This window comes from Pipistrellus hanaki (genome assembly GCF_964339955.1).
Source record: "Pipistrellus hanaki genome assembly, chromosome: 3".
NCBI classification, from domain to species: domain Eukaryota; kingdom Metazoa; phylum Chordata; class Mammalia; order Chiroptera; family Vespertilionidae; genus Pipistrellus; species Pipistrellus hanaki.
In genome coordinates this window covers 170,157,383-170,168,500 of record NC_140505.1, presented here as the reverse complement: position 1 = coordinate 170,168,500, position 11,118 = coordinate 170,157,383, and the positions used below count along the sequence as shown (strand labels likewise).

General features: G+C 39.9%; 1 long non-coding RNA gene across 1 annotated transcript; it reads left to right on the top strand.

Moving 5' to 3' along the window:
• Positions 1 to 4,572: 4,572 nt before the first annotated feature.
• On the top strand, positions 4,573 to 10,555 carry LOC311619560. Its single transcript, XR_014794536.1, has 3 exons — positions 4,573 to 5,419; positions 6,848 to 6,934; positions 10,456 to 10,555. It is a non-coding gene; the product is annotated as an uncharacterized lncRNA (long non-coding RNA).
• Positions 10,556 to 11,118: the final 563 nt, after the last annotated feature.

Genomic DNA, 11,118 nt, shown 5'->3' with positions numbered 1-11,118 from the left:
GCAGTTGTGAAATTTCCTGATATTCCTTAGAATTATCTTCTGTAACTTTTCTGGGTAGTATAGGATGGTACTGAGCTTCATAAGGGAGAGGGGGCTGGGCCAGTTCCTGCTAGGCTCTCACAATCTCCCATTGTGCCTGAAACTGTGACTTCACTCTCCTGAGCATCCAACAGGTGACCGGAAAGGGCAGGATTCCTCCATGTCCTTTCCCATCCAGAGGATATGTTTTCTTTCAGGACCCCTTCAGGCTCAAATCCTGGCACTAGGATTTTATTTATGACAGCTATCTTTGGTTTCATCGTGGGGCCCTGCCTGCTTCTTTTTCTCACGTTCTTGGCAATTCAGCAGTGCAGAAAGAAAATAAAGTGTCAAGGTAGGATCTAGAAAAGTGATGAGGATGAGGAGAGCTTGTGGGCAGTGGATGAGAAGGGCCCCGTTGTGATGTGGGATGTTGAATCTGCATCTTGTCCTCAGTACATTTCTGGAAAATGGTACCAATACTTCTATGGACTCTTAAGTCTCAGGGACTTTGGATCAGGAGTGCCTACGAAACGTGGTACCATACATGCGACTTCAGCACCAGGGGCGGGGACACAGGACTGGGTCAGAAATTCCGGGTACATCCTTGAAGGGATAGAAGCTCTGAGGAGCCGAGTGCAGCTCCAGAGACCTCAAAGGTGGTTCTAGCTAAAGGTGTTTCAAGATATGAGTGTCTGATTCAGAGCTTTTGTGTCTATCTTGTCTTCATGTAACTATTTATGTGAGGTTGCGTGTGAGGACATCAATGATGACCAGGATACTGGAGAAGAGAGACAGAATCAGGTGGATGCCCTCCGCCAACTCTCACATGTTCTTCTGACCATAACCGTCATCTGCGGTGATTTGCAGCATCTGCAGGCCCAGCATCTTCACACAGCATTCCTGTGTCCTACCTCAGAACCATCTCTTTCTGCAGATAATAGCATGTCTCTCTGATCCCCAGGGGGTATTGAATCTTCTCTTTAGAAAGAAAATATTTCAAGTCTGAGATTTTGTTCTGAAGGCTTATCTAGTTTTCACATGTGAAAATTTCCCTTTTCATGTCTGTTCTTAGAATTTTTCCCCCCTAAAAAACCTATTAGATAATTCTGTGGCCAAGCTGCCACTGTGTGCCAAGGAGTGTGAAGACAAAGTTGGTTTTGGACATATTTTGGGCAATGTAGGCCAATCTGCTCTTGGGACCCGGGATGAGGGTAAGAAGGTCTTGTGTGAAGGAAACAATGAAGGAAGTAGAGAGCTTTGGGAAACTGCAACCTCAGTCCTTTGAAAAGGAAGGTCTGGTTTTCTAAAGACCATCCTCTGAGAACCGAAGGACCATTTCTCCAGTGACTGCCTCATGACCTCAGAGAAGAAGAAACAGACTGAGTTCTCCATGTGTATAGTTGCTCTAATAGTTTCAGATATGTGTTCATGTAGAGATAATATGACGGTATTTCTCAAACCAAGGTATCTGGTTCAACAAAAACAAAAACAAAACAAACAAACCAAACAAACAAAACCACTGTAAAACTTGTAAAAAGAATTTTTTAATTTTATTAATTACAATTAATATATAATATTAGTTTCAGGTGTACAACATAGTGATCAGACATTTATATACCTTATGAAGTGATCACCCCAATGAGTCCAGTAACTATCTGACACCAAATGTAATTATTGTATAATCAATAATTCACCAAATACCAAATACCAAAATTCACCAAAATTTTTGGTGAATTTTTGGTATTCACAAAATACCAAAATTCACACAAAATTTTGGTATTTGGTGAATATTTTGTGTGTTGTGGGAATAATGCTATAACATTTTGAAGCTGATATATCTATCAATTGTCCGTAATGTCATTCTGTCCTGTGCCCTCTCACAATCCAGGACTGACAGTTTAGGCCGTTTGGGCCTAAACTGGCAGTGGGACCTCCCTCTTGCATTCTGGGACCCCTCTCTCCTAAGCACCCACCAGCTCGCTCCTTATCACCTGCCTGCTCACTCCTTACTGCCTGCCTGCTTGCTCCTTACAACTTGGCTCACTGCTACTTAGTGCTACTGTGAAGGCAGGAGAGGCTCCTGCTTCTGCCACTGCGCTTGCCAGCTGTGAGCCTGGCTTCTGGCTGAGTGTCTGCCACTTGGTCAGTGCATGTCAATGCATGTCATAGCGACCAGTCATTATGGTCGTTTTGCCTTAATGGTTGCTGGGCTTCTATATACATAGATTCCCTATGTTGTACTTTACACCCCCATGATGGTTTTTATAACTGGCAATTTGTATATCTTAATTCTTTCCTCTAAAAATTGTAAACCTTTGGGGTGGGAAACAACTGAGAAATATAATTTTGTGGAAATATTTTGGTATTTGGTGAATATTTTGTGTGTTGTGGGAATAATACTAAAACATTTTGAAGCTGGTATATCTATCAATTGTCCAGAATGTCTTTAATGAAAAACTCTGGGATTCAGTACCTGAAGAGATAGATGATAGAGATTATATGGTCAAGTATTACTCCATAAGTAAAATAATTGAAAATAGATAATGTGACTTCCTCAAGATCATACAAAAAAAAAAAAAAAAAAAAAGCCACTGTTCGAGCCCTGGCCAGTTTGTCTCAGTGGATAGAGTGTCAGCTTGCAGACTAAAGGGTCCCAGGTTCGATTCCGGTCAAGGGCACAAACCTTGGTTGCAAGCTTTTCCTCCACCTGGGCCCTGGTCAGGGCGTGTGCAGGAGGCAACCAAGTGATGTGTTTCTCTTATGTGAATGTTTCTCTTTGTCTTTTCCCTTCTCTTCCACTCTCTCTAAAAATCAATGGAAAATATCTTTCGGTGAGGATAAAAAAAAAAAAAAAAGTCACTGTGCAATCCAGGATGACCCTTTCCTCTTTCCTAGGGATAGGTCCACTCTACATGCTTTCTATCAGAGTAAGATATTATTATTAGCAGACAGAAGACAGGTAATATGGAATGTAATTACAAAAATGAAGGGTTTCCTGTGCCTGAAATTCTTCCTGAAGTTTATATATGTGAAATGGATGAGATGGACATGCTCAGACACACCTTCATGAGAATGAGACATGTGCAAATGAAACAGATTATAACACTCAGAAGGACTGGACCTCACACTCGGTTTATTGCTTTCCTGTCACATCTTGAACTTCTTGTTAGAACAAAAGGCTCTGCATTTTTATTTTGCATCAGGCTCCACAAATTGTGTGGTCCAGAGAATAATCTCTCATAAAAAGTAAAAGGAAATTCAATCTTTGTAGTCTTATTCTTATTTCCTGAAGATGAGTTTGAGTCCTTAATTTCCAATCCTTCCTGCAAAGACAATTTTTGAGTGGGTCCATATTTCTTAATTACAAGCAGTTATCTTTCCAAGTAATTTTTATTATATGTAGGCACCTTTAGGGAGAATGGAAATAACTAGATTTTTGATAGGTACCTTCCTGCAGTTTCAGCAACATATATATTTTGATGCTGAGACATTATTTTGCCAATCACAACAACCACATGTTATCAAATTTTTTTTTGTTACTTTAAGGTGTGACAAAGTGAAAAATATAGTTGAAACAGCAAGACATTGATATTAGGTTATGTTTTGACACTCTTAAGTTACTAATATATTAAAATTACTCTGCTAAGTATACATTTTCATGGGGGCATGTTTTGGTGAAAGGTGATATCCTATCTAATAAAAGAGTAATATGAAAATTAACCATCACTCTGCTACACCCACCAGCCATGCCCACCAGCCAATCAGGAACGAATATGCAAATAAACCCAACCAAGATGGCTGCGGCCACAGAGAACAAGAGGGAGACTTGGGTTTCCCTGGCAATGGAGGAAGCCAAGCTTTCCACCTGCCCTTGGCCTAGGCCTCCACTCAATGCTACAAAGTTTCAATGATAGAAGATACATAAATCCAAACAGAAATGGCTGCCACCATGGAGAAAGCAGAAGGCTTGGCTCCACTCCAGGCTACAAAGTTTCAATTGTAGAATAATAAATAAACCCCAGATACCAGGGCCTCCACTTGGGTTGCCAGGGGTCATGGCCAGCCTGAAAACCACCACAGGCCCCTTGCCCAGGCCGCCTCACATCCCAAGGGAACCCCCACCTTGATCCGGGACATCCTTTAGGGCAAACTAGTTGGTCCCCACCCATGCACCAGGCCTATATCCTATCTAATAAAAAAAGAGTAATATGCAGATTGACCATCACTGCAACATACAAGATGGCTGCCCCATGTGGCCAAAGATCCTGTCCCCATGTGGACACAAGGTGGCCACCACAAGATGGCCAGCAGGGGAGGGCAGTTAGGAGGGACCAGGCCTGCCAGGGAGAGCAGTTGGGGTGATCAAGCCTGCAGAGGAAGGCAGTTAGGGGTGACCAAGCTGGCAGAGGAGGGAAGTTGGAGGCTACCAGGTCTGCAGGGAAGGGCAGTCAGGAGGGACCCTGGCCTGCAGCTATGCTCTCTTAAGGACTTTCAGAAAAGACTGGGGTTATCCTTGCGAACATCAGGGAAGTCAGTTATCTGATCTTTAAGTTTCCTCATGGAATAGATGACAATGGAATTGTACCTTCCTATCACCAAATTCCTGTGACTTGGCTCAATTTCATTGGGGAAATAATTGTGTTTGCAATTATTTCTTTCTCTAATTTTATGTCCCTGATGTTTGTATAGACTATAAAATAGCTATTCATAGAGGTCTTTAGTCTCTATTATAGGTATTTCCTAGACAGTCATCTGAGACCAACAGTTTGTATCTAAAATTATTTCCCTGATGTTTTATGTTGTGCAGAAATGATCTCAATCTGGAACCCCAGGAATGTTGTTTTCATCTTGCCCATGATTCTGATGCCTCTAGAGGGCTCTGTTTAGTATCTGAGTTATAACCAGGCCCTGAATTTGCTATTGCAGGTCGGTTTTTACATTTCTCAAGAAAAAAAGATATCGAAAAAGAGAAACTCCTAAAAGAAGAAGACGAGATTGGAAATGAGAATGCTGAGCTTGGAGATGGTGGAATTTCATCTGAACATATATATCTCTATTGAAACTTTGTCATCTTTTGGTCCATACTAGAGGTTTAGAAAATCTCATTGTCTATGTCCAGATAGGGCAACACTGACTTATATTCCATTTTCAAATAAATTGTCCAATAATAAATACTTTGCTCAACCTCTAAGACCAGTTCTGTGTGACTGAGAAATCTCTGTGACTCTCTAGAAACTTTAACACAACTGCTTTTTCAGTGTTCGTACCTTAGCCATTTTAACTCAAATATGTTTTCTTCACCTGGGCAAAACCATAGGTGAGTGATCTATGGTCAGACTGAGGGAAATGAGATTGGGAAGAGAGAGTCCATGATCTGAGATACACATTCCTGACATAAGTAAGCGCATGAAGACAAGGTTTTCTCAGAACTTCTAGGGAAGGATCTGAAATCTTAGGAAAACCTGTCCTTTTTGGGCCCTCAACTTAGATATAATCTTGTTTAATAAGACTGGCTCCAGAACTACCATGTTTCCCCGAAAATAAGACATCCTCCGAAAATAAGACCTACTTACAGGTTTCCTTCTCAGTGAAATATAAGGCATCCCCTGAAAATAAGGCTCCCCCAGGGCTCTGTCTCAGAATGCTATTGCTAAACATGAGAGATTTGGTCCACTGATTCTGAAAGAAATGGAGTCACAAGAAATTCACCAGGAAATTCAGGAAATGCATTGTTATGATGATGTTCCAGAAGATGATGTCATGATTGTAATTGAATAAATGAATAAATTCTTGATACTGTAGAATTCACAGTTTGTCTGGTTTGTGTTGACAACTACCGTACTACCGTACCGTATACAGGTAATAAATTTCCTTTATTTTCACTTAACAATAAATGTGTACCTGTATTCCTCTTCATGGAAAAATAAGACATCCCCTGAAAATAAGACCTAGCACATCTTTGGGAGCAAAAATTAATATAAGACACTGTCTTATTTTCGGGGAAACAGGGTATGACGTTTAGAGAAATAGTTCTTTCATTTTGTGAATGGATATGATTCCGATACAAATTCTAAAAAGTTGTATAGTAATTTATCCTCTGATGGGTCTGGCCTGCAGGTTTAGTAATTTTGGTTCAGTGGAGCTGTGGTAGAGATGAAGTCCCCTTGTTTCTGTGTATAGCATATATGGAATGAGGCTTGGCCAATCCCCATTCAGACCTTCATCACGCCTATTGTGTCTGAAGCTGTGACTTCATCACTCGATCGCCTAGGTGATGGAAGAGCTGGGGCAGAGAATTCCCCATCTCATCTTAGATCTCGATGGCAAAGGTTGTACCAGGGGCCGGTTTACTCCCAAATGGTGTTCCTTGGCTCTCTGTCCTCTTTGCTATGCTCTTTGTGTTTTTTCTTTTTGTCATGTTCTCTCCCCTTTTACTTGAGATAGACCAACATATAAAGAAATGTAAGTGCCATGGTGGGCCTTTGGGCACAGGGGACTCATGAGAGAATGGATATATGGAGGGAGGAGATAGCATACAATATAATGTGGAGAACATGATCTTTTCGGATCTCTAAGATCTTGATCCAGGGCTAGGAGGTCTTAGAAATCATAATCTTCTATGTGATAAAAATGCCTGGGGGACACAGGTTAGATGTGGGCTAGGAAGCCCATTTCTGGTATACCTGTGGAGCATAAGGAAGTATCTGGGGCCCTGCCTGAGCGAACATAATGCTCAGGTATAAGGATAAAGGGAACCTTGTAGAATCTTGGAGTACATGAAATTATTTACAGATGTCTGTCTCTGACCCACTGTGCTTTGTCTTAGTCTTGATCAGATGTAGGTATTTTCTGCAAAATGCTGTGCATAAGAATAAAGAAAATGAGACACAGATGGACAATCTGGGAAGGCCAGGTGAGTATTTTCTTCTCTGCACCTCTGGTTTGTGCAGCAAAATATGATGCTGCCCAACTCATGTTACATTTCACCCCTGCTATAGTGCTTTTGAGACCTTTTTATTTATTTATTTATTTATTTATTTATTTATTTATTTATTTATGTATTTATGTATTTATTTATTTTTATTTTCCCCCCCTCCCCCCTTAGGACCCCAAGTTCACAACAACTTTACCCCAAATGATGATTTCAAAGGGGTCAAATAGGTGGTTTGTTTGGAACTTTTTCTGTTCTAGCAATGATATGGCCATAAGCTGGCAGCTCTAGTTAATCCCATGGTCTGTGTGCAAGATAGCTCAGGACCCCATATCAAATGTGGTCTCAGTTAGATAGCCTAAGATTTGCGAGTCTTTTAAGGAGAACATTTTTCAAGCAGAAGTTTGTGGAGTCCTCATTAACTCCATAATAAATACACGTTTATTATCTAGGCCTCCTCTAGCTGGAATCCTTTCTGTTTTTTCATCTATACTTGTGATGTTTTTCTTTCAATCAAGGTTCCTTCTCAAGTGACTCAGCGACTACACGACCAGTTTTTCATGCTGGTAGATAGTGAAAAATTAGGTGAATCTTCTCTATTTTTCTGGGGAACATTCTAATGCGTTCAACATAATTCCTGCAGACTCTGTATGTGAGGTGACTGGCTTCTCTTAGTTAAGGTCAGCTCTGCCCTCCTTTGAGATATTCTAGAGTTTCTTTGTGACATCACGGGGAGGGGACACAGTGAATTCCTGAGTTCTCTGTGCCCACAACATCATCACCTCTTTGTGAATATATGCTACCAATGGCCTTATCAGGTGTCCCTCAGACAAAAATAGACGTGCCTGGTCTCTAAAATTTGTTATTGTGTTGCTTCAAGGTAGGCAAAATAAAGTACATGTGGTTACTGTAAACAACCAGAGTATCTAGCCCAACACTACAATGATAGAAATAAGAACATGTAATTTAAAGTGAGAGTATTTTATTATTGTAGTTGGAAAAGTTAAGTGAATTGCTCCAAATTCCATGTGAAGTCACTGTAACTCTCAGTCACATGTACAAATGTCTCCACTTCCCCAAATCATGTTACATTTCACCCCAGCTATAGTGCTTTTGAAACCCACCTCTTTTTTTTTTTTTTGCCCTTAGAGCCCAAATTCGTAACAACAGTACCCCAAATGATGATTTCAAAGGGGTCAAATGGGTAGTTTGTTTGGAACTTTTCCTATTCCAGCAATGATAGAGGTACCGTCCTCATGGAGAGGTAAAGGGACACAGGTTTATCATCTAGGACTTCTTGAGGGTTCAGAACCTAAGGGGGCTCTGAACTCTCTCATACTTCACTGCTCCCCTTTTCAAGGCATTTCTGTCATTTTTCTGTATCCTTGCAGAGGTTGGGTAAATCTTGGGCTCTGTGATTACCTGTTCCTCCCACCCCCATTCTCAGTCACTGATGCACACATATTGTGCTACTATGACAGTACTTCTCAAATTTGAATATTAGGCAAGTGATTTTTGCACTAATTCTGCATGTGTACCAAGATGCTAAAATATGAGCATTTTTTTTGTGTGTGAAATTCCCTACCTTCTGATCACCATGGTCCCTAACACACTAGATTAACTTTCCTTACCAATATACAGCTTCTGAGGTTAGATGGGGAGCGCATTATTCCAGATTTCCTTATAAATTCATGGAGCTTAGAGATAGAAGTATTAGCACTGATGTAGGAAATGTCAGCTTAAATATATTTGATTACCAAATTAGAAGACTTTTGCTTTCTCTTTGCTGTGTAAGGTGAAAGTTATGGGCACTTTGGTGAAGACTGACTTTTATAACTCATATAACAATTCCTAGATACAACTATTATAAAATTTGGGATTACCTGCATAGATATTTTGGGAATTAGAACATGGTTACAAAGAAAAGATTGGTCTGTCACTAACAAATGAATTTTTTTTTTTTTAGTTTAAAATATTTCTTGCATATTCACCTTAAAAAATAGTAATTTCTTGTGACAAGTATTTCTCAGACTGTAGGTCGAGAGTCATACTGTCTTGTCCTGACAGGATTGCTCTGTGTGTTTAATGGTGTACAGAAATTTTAAATATTTGTATCTCTTCTATTCTGCTGTCTATTAGGTCTAGTAATAATTAATGCCGTTTTCTAATACTTTTTAAAATCGAATTTATTTAAACAATACAACAAAATTTAATCAACAATATAGTTGCCGTTGTTTTCTACTACTTGTGCCCAACGCTCAGGAAGCATTTTAATCCCTCTGTTGTAAAATTTTTGTGATTTTGATGCAAAAAATTTGGTCAATGCATTTTTGAGGCATTCTTCATTATTAAATTTTTTTCCAAGAAGAAAGTTTTGCAAAGAACGAAACAAATGGTAATCGGAAGGGGCAATATCAGGAGAATATGCAGGTTGAGGAAGAACTTCCTATTCCAACTGGCGCAGTTTTTCAGCAGTGAATCTTGCAGTATGCGGTCTTGCATTATCGTGGTGAAGAATTACGCCCTTCCGATTAATCAGCGCGGGTTCTTTTTCTCTTAAAGCTTGGGCTAACCTTTCCAATTGGTCACTATACACTGCACTAGTAATGGTTTGGTTAGATGGTAAAAGTTCATAATGAAGAATTCCTTTAAAATTCCACCAAACACACAACATCACTCTTTTCGCATGCAAGTCAGGTTTTGGCGTGGGCTGCGGAGCCTCATTTTTGTCCAACCATTGAGGCCGCCTTTTCAAATTAACATACAGCACCCATTCTTCATCTCCGGTAACAATTTGCTCTAAAAACGGCAAACGGTTTTGACGAGAGAGGAGCGAACTGCAAATTGTGACTCTTTAATTACGGTTGTTGTCGGTCAACTCATGAGGAACCCATTTCCCAAACTTTTGGACTTTGCCAAGTGCACGCAATTGATTGGAAATTGTTTTTTTGTGAACAATTTAAAGTTGTCGCAAGCTCTTGTTGGGTAATTTGAGGATTTTGCACCAAAAGAGCTTGAAGAGCTTCTTGATCAAAATTGGACACACGGCCTCGACCACTCTTGTCATCTAACGAAAAATTTCCCTCGCGAAATTTCTCAAACCAACGCTGGCATTTTCTGGTGCTAACTGCATCTTGACCAAGAGCACTACAGATGTTTTTTGCAGCCTCACTTGCTTTTCTTCCTAATTGGAACTCGTAAAGCATGCAGTGCCGAATATGCTCTTCATCCGCCATCTTCTTAGCCCTAGTTTTGCAACAAAAACCAAACCAAACACAAACTTTTTCAAGCAAAACTTGTTAATTGTACTTTTTCAAGCAAAACTTGTTAATTGCACTTCACACGTTCTGTAGATACCACGTGTTTGAAGGTTATGTCAATACAAGTCAACGCCAAGCAAGATTTTAAACGAATGTTAAAAAACGACATTAATTATTACTAGACCCGATAAAATGGATGTTGTTAGTCACAGGTATTACCAAGCAATTTTCTTCTTGTTTCAGACTGTCTCCTGGAGTCACCAAGGGAAGAAGTTCTGGGAGGGAAGGAAGACGGGATGGGGAAAGATCCCTTACTGTTTGTGAGGGTAGCAAGAGAGCCCAGGGATTCTGAGAACTGTACCCCTGAGCCATCAGTTTGAGTGTGGATGAAGCTGAAACAATCACCTGTGACATTATATATCAGACAGGGGAGGGCTTTTGAGACCCTTGTTATCAATGGTTATACTGGAAAAAAATAAATATTTTGAGTCTCTCAGAAAAGTTATAGCAGAATTTTTTTTTTGTTTCACTTATAGCTTCTTTTACACAATTGCATTTATTTATTTATTTTTCTTTTACAGTTGACATCTAATATGATCTCATATTATTTATAAGAATATAGCATAGTGGCTAGACATCTATATAATTTAAAGGGTGATCTTACGGGTAAATCTGGCACCCACCTGGCACCACACATAGTTAGTAAAATATTATTATAATCTCAATTGCTTTTAGTAAACCCAAATTTCAAATTTGTTACTTATAGGTGAAATCCTAGGGGAACGACTTGTGTAGTCACTTTTCCAAGGGGAAAAAAGCTCATGGTCCCTATATGTCTAAAAAAACTTAATCCAGTATAACAGCTGAGCCTTTCTTGTCTCCACTCAAGAAGATCACACAGCAAAA